Raw genomic sequence first — 18,633 nt, forward strand, 5'->3', positions numbered from 1 at the left:
ATGCCTAGAGCCAAAGAGAGACTCTAGAAAGGGTATGTCTCAGACAATATGCTAAAGCTCTCCTACTTGCAAGCAGCCTTACTATCAAAGCCACCATGATCGAGATGAGGGAGCCAGAAAGAAGGCTTGCCATGTCTCCCTGCACTATCAACCCCCACCAGGTGACAGGCAACAATCAGTCGTGGGGTAACACTGAAGGGCCCCAAATGCCTCCCCCAGGGAGGAGCAGCCCCGGAAATGTCTCCCTCTCAGGGTGTAAAGTAACTTCCCGCCCAGAAGTTCTGAAAATGCAGGTATCTCCAAGAAGAGGTGCGAGCCCAAGCAGGTGGCTGTTTCAGCCCCAATTAAGGATTCCTAAGCCTTCATTCACATAGCAATATAGTCTGGCACCATCAGTGTTTGCTACGTGGGTCAGCCCGCATTCTGTGCACTGAAATCCAGCCAGAGGAAGAAGCAGTGATACCCAGATGCCATGCAGCACAGGACTCTAAAAAAACGCCAGCACAAGGAAACCAAGTTGCATAACATCAAAGGAGCAGGCGAAGTCTGCTACACAGCAACACACCTTGCTTTTCAGAGAGGGAGGAAGCTAAGCGCCGAGGGGACAAGAGAGGCAGCGAACGGTGGCGTGCTGAGGAGCTCTGACTGTGATGGATGTCCTGGGCTCTGTTCTCACTCATGTAGAAAATTGCAGAGAGACTGCTCCAGACATTGGCCATCTTGGGCCCTTCTTGTGTTTGTCCGCAGTCTCTCTGGAGCCCACACTCCCAACCTGCAGGAGGAGCTCATGATTCAGAATTCCAGGTAGAAGAAAGTCAAACCATACCTACTTGCTCCCACCTGCCTCCTTCCCCTCTCTCACTGCGGAGAAAAGACCCTCTATTTGAGGGCTCCTTCACTCACTGACTTCAGGGAAAATTCATTTTTCTCGGTGCTCCAAGTTATATTCCCAGAGAGCTCAAACAGGACAGCAACACAGACTTCTAAGAATGTCTTCATCAAATTTGCCGTGGCTCCATCCTGGCTGGATTGGTGTGACTTTCTCTTTCTCCTCCCACCCCCTCCACCCCACCCCGGGTCTCCCCCGCTCCCTCCCACACATAGCCTGCTTTGCACCAGCCAGGTTTATTTTATACCTCTGCCTCTCCCCTTAATTAGTACACTGCATGTTTTTGGCAGCTCTGATGAGATTTCCAGTCCAGCCTAAGAGATGGAGAGATCGAGTATCTGCATCATTCCTGGGGTCTACGCTATGTCCAAAACTCCTTCCATCCCTCCAGCGGCGACCCGGCACAAGCCACTGTCACGAGAGAGCACTGGGAAGCAGCTGGAAGAAACGTAGCTCCATCCAAGCTTCAAGGTGGCACTGACAGGATGCCATACACTGCAGCTGCATTTATTTGTGCAATCTTTGCTAATATACCAGATTTCCTAGAAATCCAAAGTCCATTGCAAGCTCTGGAAAGTAACGCAGACTTAGATGTCACTATTGACTATCATCTTGTTTCAGGTTGGAAACCTGAAACACCTTCCCAACCAAGGTTAAAAAAGGCTTCTGTTTACAAATGTTGCCCTAAAACATGCATGCCAATTTAAAAAAAAAATGTTTTCAAGATTAACTTGAGGCAAAGATTTTGCTCTGTAAACTTATTTTGTGGATTAAATGTACACCCAACAGTGACATATAAGTCCATTTTGAGGCAATCAAACTATGTTTTTACTGTAGGAGTTTTCCTTTTAAATTTCATGACTCCTATAGTGAAGTAGATAAATTGACATACCAGGCTGCTAACCCCACCGTCTAGGAACAAGTAATGTGTTTGCTGCACGACAGGGATTGGAACACACGCAAGGGAGTTTTAAAGAGAACTTCTCCACCCCCTTTCACCCCCATCAAAACACTCCAGCTCTATTCTTTTCAAGTTCAGATCAGCACTGGGAATGTGATTCCATCCAGCTGGGGATACACAATGTCAAGGGTGACCTCAGAAACAATTCGGCCCCACACTGTTAGAGCTTTGCAGAAAGAATCCAACAACTTGAACCGCATGAGGCAGGTGATGAGGCAATGGTGGACAATGGAGCTCAGATCCTCCCTGGGCAGGGCCGGTGGAAATGCCAAGTGTGTCTCCCGCGAACTTTATTTTTCAGACGAAGACCTTTCTCTGCAGGAGGACACTTGCTGAAACGTGATCTAAACTCACTTCAAGAAGAAAAGTGCATGCCCGGAATCGAAACCAAGATCTTTCTTCCCAATCTGGAGCCCCTGGACCTCGCAGAAAGTAACTCCGTTGAGCTTTGCTGGAGGCCAGCCTTCGAGAGAACAGCGTGAGAGACGACAACGCTCCCCCTCGCTGCTGGTCAGCTCTCCTTTCTGTCCTTTCCCAGCCTGGACTTTCCCTGATGACAGCCCACACTCCCCAGTGTGCTGCTGTTCTGTTCTCAGGCTAACATTGCACATTTTGGTCTCTGCCAGCAATGGGCCTTCCTACGGCTGACCCCCTAGACGTCTGTTTTAGGCTGGAGCCTGCCTTCTCTACACCTCTGTTCTTCTCATTTTACTGATCACCTGTCTGACTTTTGTCCCTCAAATATGACAATAGTGTAGGAGTCAGTGTGCCCAGCTCTGTCTTCTCTTTTGTTTTCCCCAAGGCAACCATAAAGGCCATTTTGGTTTTAAGAGTTAACAGGCAAAAACTAGCAGTGAAAATAAATATAGCAAAGTTCTAAGTCTGAAGAAACTGTCAATGTTTCTGTACCATTGGTCTCTAGGCTATAGTTATGGTTCTTCTTTAAGGTAGTTACAGAAAACTATGGTTGATTTCTGCCTCTTGCTTTTAAAGTTGGCGCCTACTAGACCCTCCATCTCCCCAGACATACATGCACTGACCTAACTTTAGGTAACCATGGCCGTGTTCATCCCAAAAGGCCTTGCACACTGCGGGCCCTTCTGGTCTCTTGACATCCATCTCCTGTTGAGTGAGTCCTTTGGATACAGATATTTCAACAAACATTTAATCTCTACTCAAGTTTCCATCTGAAACAGCCCAAATTAATTTGCTATTTAAGCCAAGAGGCTATTAACTACTATATTACCTATCTATGGATATTTCTATATTTTTAAAAAAAATTCCAGAGGGGAAAAGAAATAAAAGGCATGAGGGAATGGCATTCTAGTAGGGCACTTCAGACATCATCGTCACAGGTGAGAAAGACATTGGAACTGTCCCAATGCCTGGATGGAAAATCCTCACTTCACTCTGTCTGTGTCCACCATGGGAGGCTTTGTAGTTAAGAGCTGTTCCAGAACATTCATTGCGCCAAGATCAGAAGAATCTAACTTTTTTTTTTTTTTTTTTTTTGACAGGCAGAGTGGACAGTGAGAGAGAGAGACAGAGAGAAAGGTTTTCCTTTTGCCATTGGTTCACCCTCCAATGGCCGCCGCGGCCCGCGCGCTGCGGCCGGCACACCGCGCTGATCCGATGGCAGGAGCCAGGAGCCAGGTGCTTTTCCTGGTCTCCCATGGGGTGCAGGGCCCAAGCACCTGGGCCATCCTCCACTGCACTCCCTGGCCACAGCAGAGGGCTGGCCTGGAAGAGGGGCAACCGGGACAGAATCCGGCGCCCCGACCGGGACTAGAACCCGGTGTGCCGGCGCCCCTAGGCGGAGGATTAGCCTAGTGAGCCGCGGCGCCGGCCAAGAATCTAACTTTTAAAATGAGATCTAAATGCCAGTGGATGTGAACTGTGGCTAAGCAGACTTGAGAGGAGCCAAATCAACAAGGGTACCATCTGGCACTCAGTCTGGAGCCCAGCTAGTGTGCAGGGGCATCCACAGTGTCTCAGCACCCTCCTAGGCACCCAGCACCATCAGGCAGCACCCTTGCCCTTTATGGACACAACTGAAGATGTGCCACGGACAGCTACAAACCAACACGTGATTGGACTTGCTGACGCTGGGGAGCAGTGGTGCACATCCCCAAGAGCAATAGAGCAGCAGCTCCCAGCAGCAGCAAAGCCCACGCACCCTGCTCCCTGGCGTGGCTGCGGGGAGCGGAGGGAGTGGGAGAGGGCAGCCCAGGCAGCACACGCAAAGGCTGTGTGTGGCCGTCACGTGCATCACAGAAGCCGTCTTGGCAAATGGGTGTGAGACTGTTTAATGTGTTTAATTATATGTGTTGGTTCAAAGATACACACACACACACACACACACACACACGTATATATATATATATATCTCAGGTTTTTTTTTTTTTTTTTTAATTCACGTGATGGATTTACTTGTTCAGAGAAAGCTGGAGGGCAATTAATAATGCTAATAATCCCAACAGCAACCAAACAACAGACAAGAGCCCAAGTTTGGATGTGGGCTAAGGTGACCTCACTAAAACCTTGTTTTCACTTGTTGTTTTTTGGTTTACAGACTTATTAAGTGAATTGATTACATAAGAAAAGCCATCTCAGTTTCTCAGGCCGCTTCAGACTGAGAGGCTTAACTAAAGCCTTCAGCAAGAACTCCCTCGATCTAAAACACACCATTGCCCACTTCCCTCTGTATGTAGGGGTAACTAAAAAAGCAGCCGAGGAAGAGAGATGTTTCCCTTTACCAAGGCCAGAGCTCATACCTCTCTCCACCTGGGGCGCCTGCTTCTCCTTCCCAGGAGAGAGAAAAGTCTTCCTCAGCATACTGGCTTTGGCTGCCTGTCCAGCTACAAAGCGTTAGCTGCCCCATTCTTCGCCAGGATGGACTGAGCAGAGGAGAAGTGGTGGAATTCCACAACCTAGCAGAGACCTTGCCTGTCTGTGTTCACGCTGGGGTCTGAGGTCTGGCTCCACCCTCTTACTTTTTCCATATTAGGATAAAATTTTAAGTTCCCGGGATGCTTTTGCAAGGGAGTAGAAGGCTGATGTGTCCTCACCTTCCTTCCCAGGGTTCTCCAAAGTTCCTATCACAGAGCCTCCCAAGTGACTCAGGAGATCTCTTGAAAACAGAACCACCCATGACCCGCTGAGGCACGACAGAATTCCTAAGGTAACTATGCAGATTAGACCCCTCTATGATCCTGGGCAACTTGAATTTAAGGCAACATGCTAATTAAGAACTAAAATGAGTGGTACAGGCAGCGAGTGCAAACGGAGTTCAGAGAAGGGAGAAAGTTCACGTCTCTCTCAGTTCAATTTATAAGAAGGCCAAGGAATGCTATTTTCTTTGCATTTGAGTTCTCTCCTTCCCTCCTTTAAAACACACTGCCCACACCACCACCACTCCCACAGTACCCCCTGCCCCTCTCCGCAGTAACATCGCTAGGAGATCCTTAGCTAGGGGAATATTCCCAGTTGAGTTCCTGACACTGGGCCACCAAAGTGAAATTCACCTATTTGGCAAGCAGTTACTGAGCTCCTGCTGTGTGTCAGGCATTGTGCTCGACTCAAGGAATATTATGATCTTTTTTTTTCTTTTTCAATGAGCTGGGGGAGAGAAAGATCCCATCTACCGGTTCATTCTTGACATGCTGAGAACTGGGAATTTAAGGATTTAAAATTAATCGGACTTTCAGACTTCCAGAGTCTTCATGAAGCCTTTGGTTGGAGGGAAGGGAGGCTAAGAATGTCTGTACACCATGTTTCATTCTAGGATGCACAGCGTGTGGGGAGACAGAGGAGGAACTGGGGCGGGGAAGGCAGAAGGAAGCACCCTGCATATCTTAGGTGCAGGCAAATGATCCTCACCCACAACTTAAACTCCTGAACTCAGCAAACCCTCCCAAGTGTAGAGGCTGAGTACACAAACATGAATGTGATGTGCAGGTGTCAGTGATAGGTGTCAGACTTCTTCACAGAGGAGCTAAAATGGGATCCGTGTGTAGAGATAAGACCCAGAAGACGTTTCAAACACTTTGTGCCCAGCCAATTTAAAGAGCACGTCCTGGTAAGCATTTGTCCTGAGAAAATGGGAATGTTAATTACACACTTCTCACAAGATCTGTATTCTCCCACAATAATCTGAGACAGACTTCCCATCATGATGATTTAGAGAAGTGGGGTTTTTAGAGCAACAAGCAAATGGATGTCATCATTAATACTGGAGGTAACTAAAACTCAACACAGAGAAAGTGCCCACAAAGCAATTTTGGACAGCCACCAATATGAGAGCAAAGGTTGACACTCCAGGCTGAGCCTCCTCTCTCACTTGGAAAACATGACTACCAGGGCCAAGGTCTGTTAGGACTGCGATAAAGCATTTGGCCAATTGGGAATAAAAAGGAAATTTTTCCAAAAGATGCTGCCAACATAAGTGTCTTGTGAATGATTGGATAAGGCTCTATAAACACACAAATACACCCATACACACATTGCCTGTTGTGTCTCAGTTAATGTTTGCTCAAATGTGATACATGTATATACACTTCTCCTTTCATGAGGCCCAATGGATTCACTACAAGTCTACATCGGGTTTCCCAACCAAGCCTTCACTTGACTACTGTTCAAGCCATGGGACTGCAGCCCTAACCCGGTTTGCCTGGAAAAGCCTAAAAGCTGAATGGAATGTCACTGGTCATGGAGCAAGGAGGCAGTCCTCTAACAGGAGCCCCTGTTCCCAGGGAAAGGGTGTCTCTATTTCATGGACCACACGTGCATCTGTGGGGAGGAGCTGAATTTGGGGCATGACCCAAGGATGCACCATCAACCTGGGATAGTGAGGCAACCCCCCAAAACAGAACACCTTCATGTCAGAGATATAGACAGAGGTCCCCAACCATGTGACAGTGCCATCTGGAGAACTCACCAAAGTGGCCATGTGAGAAAGCCAGTATGTAGATACCCACCAAACCCCAAAGCATTCACAACCAGAGCAAACTGGGTTTAAACTTGCCACTTCCTGACCGCTTCTGGACACAGTCACAGAATTCTCTGCTCAGGGCGCACTGTGGGGCATAACTATACAAAGGAGACACTTCAGGAAACACTGGTCACACTCGTCATCGCCTTGCTGTCCTTCACTCCTCAGCAGGCTGGCTCCTTACATCACCGTGCGATGGATACGGCCCCGGTGAAGGCTACCAGGTCTGTCTGCCTGACTGGCCCAAGGCATCCAGCGCCGTTGGTTTCTTCCTCCATTGACTTTTGTGGAGACCTCGGTCCTGCATCTCTTTCCCCTTTCCTGGATTCCCCTTTTGCCTGTTACAGGCACCAGCATGCCAGCCTGTTCTTATGTCACTCTGAATACAATTTGAATATGTTCGAATGTGTTTTAGTCACCATCTTCTTATCATCATCCTCCACTGCACTCCCAGGCCACAGCAGAGAGCTGGCCTGGAAGAGGGGCAACCGGGACAGAATCCAGCGCCCTGACCAGGACTAGAACCCGGTGTGCTGGCACTGCAAGGTGGAGGGTTAGCCTAGTGAGCCGCAGCGCCAGCCCGAAATCCATGTACTTCTGTGTAGATGAGACCAGCATTGATTGCATTGATTCCCTAATTTTCTCTCAGAGAAGAAACCAAGTCATGGTCCAAGAAGAACCATTGCCTCTCCCCACTGGTAGAGTTGATGAGACCAGAGTCGAGGACCTGTTTAGGCCACTGATTCTGTTCTCACTTCATCCTGATCAATATGTTCCCAATTGGATCTGAAACCTCCCCCAGTTACCATGAGGAGGGCACAGAGTAATGGAAACGGAACTCTCCATGCAAATCATAAGAAATGCATATTTTCCAGTGGATACCAGAGGAAAATGAGCCCCACTAGCCTAAAGCTCTTGCTGCTCCCTAAGTGCCTGGGGACCCAGGTGAGGGGTGGGAGGGAGAAATTGTGAATCAACTGATATCTCCGTGAATCGTCCAAAAGTAAAATTTCCTCACCCTTGGAATCATATAATTCATTTCAGCTATGGAAAACAGAGGAATTCATATTTTTGGCATACTGAAATCTGTATACTTAGAACTTACCTAGAACTTACAATGAAAACGGCTTTTGGTTTTTGTGTTTCTGCATTTTTTTTTATTTTGCTTAAGTGAGTTGTGAAGGGTGTTGGAGGTTGGGACTACTCTTAGGTGATGTCCAGGTCCCTGAGATCAGCCCAGCACCCCAGTGGGTCTGACTATATTCCCCAGCAGAAGAAACCCTACCATCAGTGCAGCTCTCACCATCCACTCTCCTCCCCTGGCCTCTCTCCCCAGAACACCTTCCACATGAATCAAAGGAGCTAAGAAATGGGGGCAAATACTGGGTAGGGTTGGGACGAGCATCTGTCCCTTACACCACAGTGATTCTACACCTGAAAACAGTGATTTTCATACTCTTTAAAAAAAAAAAAATAAAAGGAAAAGAAAGACAACCTATTGGACACAACGGGAAAACACTGCTCAAAATAAGCCATCACCCAAATTCCTTTCAGGGACGAGGCAGCTGCTGCTTCCTGCCTCAAAGCTACAGCATACGGGGAGAAGACGACATCATTAGCTCAGAGCTGCTGGGCCTGGAGCTCCCTGCCTGCTCACTGCTGTGGCAGCTCCGCCCGTGGCATCAGCCCAGCTCTCCGCCTGTGGGCTCAGCACAGCCGAGCACCTGCCCTCCTGGAAGGAGCTGCAGGATCGGGAACTCTGGAGCTTGCCAGTCAATGGGCTCCCTTCTCCTCCATATCCAGGTCCCTGGGCTTCTCCATGGCTCTCTGCAAGGGCACAGGAAGCTCACACGGGGTCTTATTGCATCAGGCCCCTCCCAAAGCTGAGCTTGTCCCATTAGGAAAGGGATTCGACTTTCTGCAGGCACCTGCTAAGTCTGAATAGCCAAGGAGAGCAAAGGAGCCTGGATCCAGGGTTTGGTAGACCTTCCCATTTATTTGAGTAGGGTAATCAGTCTCAGAACTAAGCAGGACTTCTATCACCTCAAACAAGCAAACAAGACTAGGATATTCCTTGCCAGCTGCACCCAGGTGAGATATTATGAGGATTCAGTTAAATTCAATTAATGGAGAAAAAAGTTATTGATTATAAATTAATGTGTAAGTGGGAATTATTATATGTTTAAGCATTAAATCTGAATGGTGTCCTCTGCCACTTAACATAAGTGAGAAATACGTGGTATAGTTGGAGCAAAGGCATATTCATTTTTTCTGAAGTAACTAATCACAGCTGGGACAGGTATAGGGTTTGGGGAAAACAAAGCCTGCCGTGAATATTTTCCCTCTATCCAAATTTAAATGGAATGCTTGAAAGCTCATTAACTTGAATATTAGCAACTTAGCTTGCCTCCAAATTTTCGTATTCCTTCCTGAATAGGAAAAGGAAACATTAATGAATTTTGCAGATGGAAAATCTATCTCTCTGACATTGATAGGGTATTCGCCCTGAGCACTGGGGACAGAGAGTATGAAAATTAAGGCCAAAATGTGGGTGCTTGGCACAGCAGCTAAGCAGCCCCGTGGGACACAGACACCCACATTGGAGTCACTGGATTCAAGTCCCAGCTCTGATCTCCACTCCAGCTTCCTCCCAACCCACGGCCTGGGAAGCAGCAGTGATGGTTCAAGTACTTTCCTTGGGTCCCTGCCACCCACGTGACAGACCCACATGGATTTCTGCGCTCCTGGCCTCAAGCTAGCTAGCATTGGATGTTATAGGCATTTGTGGAGTGAACCATTGGATGGAAGATCTCTTCTGCTCTCCCCCTTCCCCAGTCCTCTCCATCTCCAGTCTCCCTCTCTGCCTTTCAAATAAATGAAAATAAATAACAAAAAGTTTTTGGAAGATTTATTTGTTTATTTGAGAGGCAGAGTTACAGACACAGGGAGAGACCAAGAGAGAGGTCTTCCATCCTCTGGTTCACTCCCCAGTTGGCTGCAATTGCTGAAGCTGGGCTGATCCCAAGCCAGGAGCCAGGAGCTTTTCTGGTCTCCCACATGGATGCAGGGGCCCAAGCACTTGGGGTATCTTCTGCTGCTTTCCCAGGCCTTAGCAGAGAGCTGGATAGGAAGAGGAGCAGCTGGGACATGAACCAGCACCCATATGGGTTGCTGGCACTACGGGTGGAGGCTTAACCTATTGTGCCACAGTGCCAGCCCTGATAACAAGATATTTTAAAAATACAGGCCACATCTTTATGAGAACACAAACCTTCACATGATACACTCACAAATATGTATAATACAATGGGAAATGGTATCAGAGTTACAGGAGTATCCTATAGTGAGAATCTGGGTAAAGAAGTGGTAAGCACACCCAGGGCTGAGCCAATGAAGAATAAAGTAGCTGGGGTTAAAGCTGAGGCCTCCCAGGGCAAGCAGGGCTTTCTCCAGCAGAGGATCATGGAACAAACATTCCGGGTGGAAGGGAGCAACAACAAAACCTCAGCAGAGACGCAGCAGCCTTGGGCTGGCTCGGGGAACTGTGGCTGAAGACCAAGGCGCCCGGGACACAATGAGAGCGTAGGCAGTTAGAGAAGCACACCGGAGGCTCAACCAGGAAGAGCCCTGTGCGCAAGTAAGTGATGCAGCTTGCAACCTGCAGAGTCATTGAAGGTGTCCATCAGGGCTGTAATGACTGGGGGAGGACAGGGCATTCAGATGGAGCCAAAGGAACGGTCTAGCAGGGATGTGGGTGCAATGGGAGAGGCAGATGCAAACAGGGGAAAATTCTTCTCTGGCTTAGTCTAGACTCAGCAGAACGCTCCCTGCCCCCAATATAAAGTAAGTGATTAAAAATACGTATCGATGGGAGAATGTAAAATATATTTTGAATCATAGGAAATTGTCAGTTTTTGGGTCAACAATGGCTGAGAATCAGCAGTTTCACACAGTTCAGTTGATTATAAGATGACTTCCCATAGGCTACTCTGAATTTAAGTGAGATCAAGAAGCACCTATCTTAGCAAAATTAAATTTCAAGCACTGAGGATCAGATCTGTGTAACTTGCTTTATATGTTACCTATAGCACAACTGCTAGTAGCTACATTCTTAATGCTTTGATAAGGGAAAAAATGTCAAAAAATATTGCCTAGGATTTTGCTATTTCTTCTGTCTCCTTTTTGCTGTTTGTTTATTTAGAAGTGTGTTATGGAAGGAAGAAAGGACACAGAGAAAGGAAAGTGAGATTGAGGGTGGTAGGAAGAAGGAAGAGAGAAAGGAATGGAGGGAAGAGTTTGCTAAGCACAACCGGAGAAGCCGAGCGTTCCACTGTGGTCTGCACTGGTCTCAGGAGACGCCAAGGGAGTCTCAGCCGGCCCCAGCTGGAGAGGAGACGGAGGCAAAGCCACTGGTGAGTGAGGGGAGGATGGCACCCATGGAGTTCACGGGGAGGGAAGAGGACCTTGGCAGGTTCAGGGGTGATTTCTCCCTCAGATCCAGGCTCAATTGCAGCACCGCCAAACGTGTACATACTCACTCTCGCAGCAAATCCAACCTCCGGTTTTTAAAACTCCACACTATTTCCTCTTTCTTAAAGACCAGATCCTTTGTTCGATTTTTTCTCTTCAGGTTTAGGATATACAGAATGCATGGTCTCTCTCTCTCTCTCTTTCTCTCTCACTTTCTCTGTCACTCTCTCACATGCTCTTCTCACGTAAATGTACACACACAGAGACACACGCATGCATACACACACACAGCTCCTCTTGGGCTGAAAATTAACATTAAACTGTTCTATTCGAGGAACAAGACTCCGCGATCACACTCTGAGAAGTGACAAGCTGCGATTTCCCACCATGTGGCGCTGCCCAGAGCGGGTGCAGGGAGGGGGGAGCACTCCGGAGAGGCGGAAGGCAAGTGGGCCTGGAAATGTCGAAGTTCTGTTCTCACACTCCCCCACCCCTCGCCCGTGCCATACGGCGTGCTGCACCTGTTCTGAGAAATGAACTGACACACGGAGCATACCCTCCTGGCTCTCCCCCAGAACCAGAAACAGCCGCAACCTACAGAGGGAGGAAGTGGCCCCAAATTCAAGTTTCCAGATGAAGAGAAGACCGAAGACCAGCAGCCTGCTGGTTTCCAAGGTCAGGCCCAGTTGTCTGGGTTGCTCCCTTACTATCTAGAAGAGCTAGCTACAGCAAGGCCAGCCCCCAGGAGTCACGGTGACCCAGATTTCTGAGGGTGGAAGAGCAGGGGGCAGAGGCCATGCCGAATGATTCCTGCTGAGTAACCCCACGAGAGGCTGCAGAGCCTGTGGGGTCGCAGGAGGCTCAGCAGCTCTGGTGTGCTCAAGAGGCGCTGTTGGGCTGTTCTGTCGCCAACTTGACCTCAATGTTTTACAGCGCCTCCCATAAAAGATGTCTATTTCCTTCCTTGCATGGGGCTGGCCTTGTCGCTTGCTTTGATGCCATGTGAGTTTGCAGCCTAGATTTCAAGCTTCCACCTTTACTGTCCTTGGGAGCCCGAAACTGCTAGCCTGCGAATGAGGTCGGCCAAGCTGCGGGATGACAACAGACAAATGGCCTCCCGTCTCAGCCAACAGCTCTGGGACCGCCTGGCCATGGGAGTGAGCCGTTCACTGCCAGCTGATTCCAGATGCAGGGGTGTGGACAGCGAAGAGCAGCAGAAACTCCCCCAGCTCACTCCACCCAAACTGTGCCCGGGACGTCACTCAAGAGCCCCCAAGTTTTAGGGAGGTTTGTTGTGCTGCAAAACACAGTAGTTGAGAAGACACTATATATATATAATGCAGACATTATACAGAATCCCTACAGAAAATCACCATTCAAAAAGACACAATTTTTTTCTCTGAAGTTTCCTAAAATGAGTATGAGTTTTCTGTTTTAGCTATTTGAGGGTAGAACTATTTCTGAAAGGCGTTATGTACTTTCTATTCCTTTAACAAAGCAGGTAAGGTACAATTTAACCTTTCATCAGAGTTATAAAATAGAAATAAAGTCCTCACACTACGCTATAGTTACAGGTCTTGGAGGCACTAGTGAGTTCCATTTAGAAAAACCCGAGTGGCAGGAGCGGCTGTTCTCCCTGTCAAGACGGCCACCGTGGTTTCTATGATTTCACTGCTACCTTCTTAACAATGTTGTGATTTTTAACAATTTCAGAAAAAAAAGACTCATGACCGGTGTTTCACCATTCAGACCACTGATTTGACAGCCTACCATATTCCCCGCAGTTAGAAAGCCTCTCCTTTTGTGTTTCAGGATAATTCAAGGGAGGTGCTGGCAGAGGGGGCGCTGCAGTGATGTGAATAACTTAAAGGCAAAAACTTTGAAAACTCAGCTGAATGTGTCAAATTCACAGGAAAAAAAGTGAGTTAAGACTGACCCTTGAAGGCTTAAACCATTAAGGAGATTAAATAAGAAGTTAAAATACTTCCACAAAATATGGGAAAAATTAATTCAGCAGTGTGTAAAAAATGTTGTGTCATAAAATAGTCTGTTTCATTCCGGGAATGGAAAAGAAGTTTTATTTCAGAACAGGTGAAAAGATGGATATGCTAATTACCTGTATTTGATCATTACACAATGGATACACATATCCAAACATTACATTGTGCTTGATCAATAGTGATAATTGCCTGGTGTCAATTGAAAAATGAAATTTAAAAAACCAATCAACTTACCAACATACTAAGGCAGTAAAACAATAACATTTACCCAATAGATGGGTAAATGAGCACTTGATAATATTCAACAACCTATCACAATAACAAACTACAACTACAAAGAAATTTTCTTAATCTGATAAAGGCAAGCTACTTCAAGCTTACAGATAATTCTAAAATGTGGGATAACAGAAAAAATTCATTTTTAAACATGGAAAAGAACACAACTATATCTCATTCTATTCAACATTTTACTTAATATTCTAACCTGTCCAGCAAAATGGGGGAGGGGGGAAATTTCACGACTGGAAAAGAAACAAAACTATCATTTTTCACAGGTGATATGACTACATACCAAAAAACCTCACAATAATTTAGACAAAATGTTATCTTTTTCAAGTTTAACAAATTTGCTAAGTATCTAATTATATGCAAAAATAATTCGCTTTCTACACATGAGTGACAATCATTTTTACAAAACCTTTTGAAAGATATTTATAATGGAAAAGAAGGTGCCTTCCAAGGATTTTTTTTTAACATGGGGAAATTTGAAAATACATATTGAAATATATTAAAGATGATCTGAATAGATATGTATGTGTGTGTGTGTGTATATATATATATACACACAATGTTCATCATATCATCAAGATACCAATTCTCCCCAAATTGATCTTTATATTTACTATAATTTAAATTAAAGGATGATAAAGAATTTGAGGTTCTTGGTTAACTGACTCCAAAATCTATATGAAAGAACAATGACCTGCTTCCCACATCAGTGTCTGGGTTTGTAGCTCCTAATTCCATCCTCCTACTTCAAGTAATTAGGTTCCTGCCCCCTCCATGCAGGAGGCCTGGATTGAGTTTTTGAGATTTGCAATATCCAGTCAAGCTTTGGATACTGCATGTCTGTGGGGAGTCAACAATACAGCAGTTGGGAGGCCCTGTATGTTCCCCTCTGAGTCTCTCTGCTTCTCCAAGAATAACAGTACAACCTGCAGTTTCAGCTCCAGCTTGTAAAAAGTTGGGATGTTGTCTCATTAGTCCTCAGAGCAAGAAAAAGCTGGACAGACTGAAAATCAATCACCTGACTCGGACTCATCAGAATACTAAGATTTTGGGAAAACTTCCACCCCAAAATGTGTACATGCAGAGTCATTAAGAGAGACACCTTCAAGATCTGCATACCTCGAGCAGACGCTGCTAGAACCATGAACCTCTGGACACTTCAACGATGATTTTGGTGAGCAGTTGAAGGCTGTGGGTGACCTAGTGTGAGAGTGAGAGAATCCAAAGATCACAATCTAGGGGACTTACCACATGTCTACGTCTTGCCTCTAATCATCCCACCAGTTTTGCACAGAGAAGATAAAAAAAAAAAAAAATCCCCCTATGGCTCCATGAGGAGGTTTCCAGTGACAGGATGGGAAAATCACTGGAAGTGAACCCAGGGTCTTCTCCATAGCAAAGACCACCCACCAGGGGAAAGGACCTTGCCAGAGCCTCATCCAAGCTGGGGATGAATATTCTACTCTCTTTAGCTGGATCGTCCCTTCCTGTCTAAATCACAGAAAAGCACCTATGTAGGTCAGAGCGCAGAGCCATGGACACTGAGATTAAATCACAGTGATAAAATGCTTGCTTGCCCCAACACTCAGCTCTCCCACCAACAGAGATACAGAGAAACACAGTATTTTACAGCTCCATGAGCTCTGGGCCTCTTACCTGGACAGGCCTTCAAGCCCACCTGATCATTATCAAGCCCTTCCTGTCAGTTTCTATTTGTCTCTCAATAGGAAAACTTCCTCCTGGTGTAGACAGCACCTTTCTTAAGTCCTCTACGAATGACCCCATCCTTTGTTTTAGACCCTGTGAGTTTCATGTGCTGCTTAGATTTGTTTTCTGTAGACTTGAAACAGTGGAATTCTAGATGGCCATGCACATGAGACTTTGGATGGAAGCAGTTTCTGCAAGCTGGCACTCATCCCCCTCAAGAGGCCACCTCCTGCTGGAACCCTGTCTTGACAGCCATTCCCGACTCCACCCCTACTCAGCTTGAGGAAGGCTGGTCAGTCATTGTCCCATACCCCCTAACAGAAGGTAGGGTGCATTCTTCTGGGGTAGGGAATATGGGGACTCAGGCAGGGTGATCCCAGTAGAAAATGAGGGTATAGAATGCTTGCTTCACCCCAAAGTTACCTGGAGCAAGATCAAAAGTGCCTGCCCCATCCTTAGGAATTTCCAGTCTTACCATGAGAATAGCAACAGAGTGGCAATTTCATCTTTCTGAGCTCCCAGTTTACTGTGAAACAAATTAGGTATCTCACCCTGCTGATGGCTCCTTTGTTCTATCCTGAGCAAGCCACACAGGGTACAAAGATCACAAATCAGGTCTTTGATGGCTTTGTCCCTGTCTGACTGACAGATTTTTTTCATAACATTGTGTTTAAAAACCCCACTACCACCAGCCCCTTCAGGTTTTCCTCTCTCCCTCTCTCTCTCTCTCTCTCTTTTAAAATTATTGATTTATTATTTGAAAGGCAGAGTTACAGAGAGGTAGAGAGAGAGAGGTCTTCCATCTGCTGGTTCACTCCCTAATTGGTCATAACAACCAGAGCTGCCCCAATCCAAAGCAAGGAGCCAGGAGCTTCTTCAGTGTCTCCCACACGGGTGCAGGGACCCAAGAAGCTGGGCCATCTTCTACTGCTTTCCCAGGCTGTAGCAGAGAGCTGGATGGGAAGTGGAGCAGCCGGGACTCCCACCCATGCCCATATGGGATTCCAGCACTGCAGGTGGTGGCTTTACCCACTATGCCACAGCTCTGGCCTCCGGGTTTTCCTCTCTTGAAGGCCACCTCCAGGCCACCCTGGCTGGAGATCTGTGACTTAAATAAATCTTGCTTTTAAATAAAAAAATTCAAAAGGTATAACATATGTGTAATCAGAATACCAGAAGAAAAAGAAATAGAAAAACCCAAGGACATATTTGAAGAAATCATTACTGATGGCCTTACAAAATTAAATAATTACATCAAACTACAATGGCATCAATCCCAAAAGATATCAAGCAGGATAACAAACTAACAAACAGAAACTACATCATATTCAAACTCCTATAAACCAAAGAGAACACTTTTTTAAAAATCACAGAATAAATTATTTTACCCATATAGGAACTAGGATAAGAATTACAGTGGGGGCCAGTGCTATGGCATAGTGGGTAAAGCCGCTGCCTGCAGGTCTGGGATCCCATATGGGCACCTGTTCGAGACCCGGCTGCTCCACTTCTGATCCAGCTCTCTGCTGTGGCTTGGGAAAGCAGTAGAGGATGGCCCAAGTCCTTGGGCCCCTGCACCCATGTGGGAGACCCAGAAAAAGCTCTTGGCCCCTGGCTTTGGATGGGTGCAGCTCTGGCATTGCGGCTACCTGGGGAGTGAACCAGTGGATGGAAGACCTCTCTCTCTCTCCTTTCTGCCTCTCTCTTTAACTCTGTCTTTCAAATAAATAAATCTTTATAAAAAATGAATTACAGTGAACTTATCATAAACCATGCAAGCAGGAAGACAGTAGACTGAAGTATTTTAAGTTGAAAGAGAAAGAAAACACTGATCTAACATTCTATATTCGGTGACATTAAACTTCAAAAGTGAAGAAAAATTTAAAAAAAAAAAACAAATAAATTCATCATCAGTACATGTGCTCTGTAAGAAACTTTGAAATTTCTTCAGGAGAAGAAAAATAATCTGCATAATGCAATGAAGAGCAGTAAGTGAGGGTAAATTAGTCTCTTTGTAAGTTAATTGTTCAAAATAATACTAACAATGTATTTGGTAATTGCAGCATTCAAGTAAGTGAAATTAATGACAATAATGTCATAGTGCATGAAAGAGAGTAACTGAGAATCCTCTCTAGAAGGAGCAATACTGCACCTGAAATGGTACTATGTTATTTGGAAGTGGCTTAGATGGATTAAAGTATCTATTGAAAAGACTAGGATAATCACTAACTATTTTAAAAGGAAGTATAATTGCTATGGTAAGATAAAATGTAATCATTTAAAATATCCAATTAAAAGTGAGAGAGCAAACTATGAGCAAAGAACAAATTTGAATTTTAGAAGACAGTTACAAATATGGTAGCTAATATCCAACTACATCAAAAATCACTTTAAATGTGAATGATCTAAATATACCAACTAAAAGACTGAGACCATCAGAGGAATTTTTTCAAAGATTCAACTCAATTTAATTATAAATTTTCAAACAGATAAAGAGGGATATGTAACAATATACTATGATAAAACTAATCAAAAGAGAGCTAGAGTAACCATTTTAATTCCAGCCAAATGAGAACAAGGGAAATTATCAGGGATAATTATGAGCACTTTTTTAGGAGAAAGAGGGCAATTCACCAAGAATACTAAGCAATTCTAAATGTGTATGCGTTTAACAACTGGGGACCAAAGGCTAATATTATTGAAAGGAAAAGTAGGCAAATCCATTATTGTAGTCAGAGTCTTTAGCACCCACCTTTTTGGTAACTGAGAAATCAAGCAAGAAAGTTGTCCGCAAGGATATAGTTGTCCTAAACAATGCAACAAATCAACTTGATAATTTTCATTTCTTAAGTACTCCATCTAACAACAGAAGCAAATGTATTCTACTTATACTCATGTGGGACATCCACCTGGATAGATCATATCCTGGGCCATAAAACATACTTTAACAGCTTTTAAAACAAATATTAATCATAGAAAGTATGCTTTCAGGTGACAGCGGGATTAGACTAGAAATTCATATCAGAAATATAGCTGGAAAATCCCCAAGTATTTGGAAAATAAACAACAGTTGTTTAATTTAACATGGGTCAAAGAAATTCTCAAGATCAATTAAATTATCTTTAACTCGGTAAAAGAAAAAAATACAATATAGAAAAATGTGTAAGATGCAGAAAAGTAGTGCTTGGGGGAAATTATAGCAATAAGTATTTGTATTAGAAAAGAACAAAGATTTGAAATCAATAATCTGAGTTTCTCCCTTAGGAAAACAGAGAAGGAAGAACAATTAAAGCCCAAGGCAAGCAAAAGGAAAGAAATAACAAAAATT

At 45.2% G+C, this 18,633-nt stretch overlaps 1 long non-coding RNA gene across 4 annotated transcripts in view; it reads right to left on the minus strand.

Annotated features, from left to right (window-relative positions):
* The window catches only part of LOC149125274 (uncharacterized), a 220,174-nt gene that overhangs the window by 147,551 nt on the left and 53,990 nt on the right, over nucleotides 1-18,633 (minus strand). For all 4 annotated transcript variants that reach the window (XR_016211362.1, XR_016211360.1, XR_016211363.1 and 1 more), the window contains exon 3: nucleotides 14,718-14,798. This is a non-coding gene — a long non-coding RNA (uncharacterized LOC149125274). The remainder of the gene's footprint in view (nucleotides 1-14,717; nucleotides 14,799-18,633) is intronic.

The sequence above is a fragment of the Oryctolagus cuniculus genome, chromosome 7, assembly GCF_051225735.1.
Source record: "Oryctolagus cuniculus isolate XC-2025 breed Fujian yellow rabbit chromosome 7, ASM5122573v1, whole genome shotgun sequence".
In the NCBI taxonomy this organism is placed as follows: Eukaryota; Metazoa; Chordata; class Mammalia; order Lagomorpha; family Leporidae; genus Oryctolagus; species Oryctolagus cuniculus.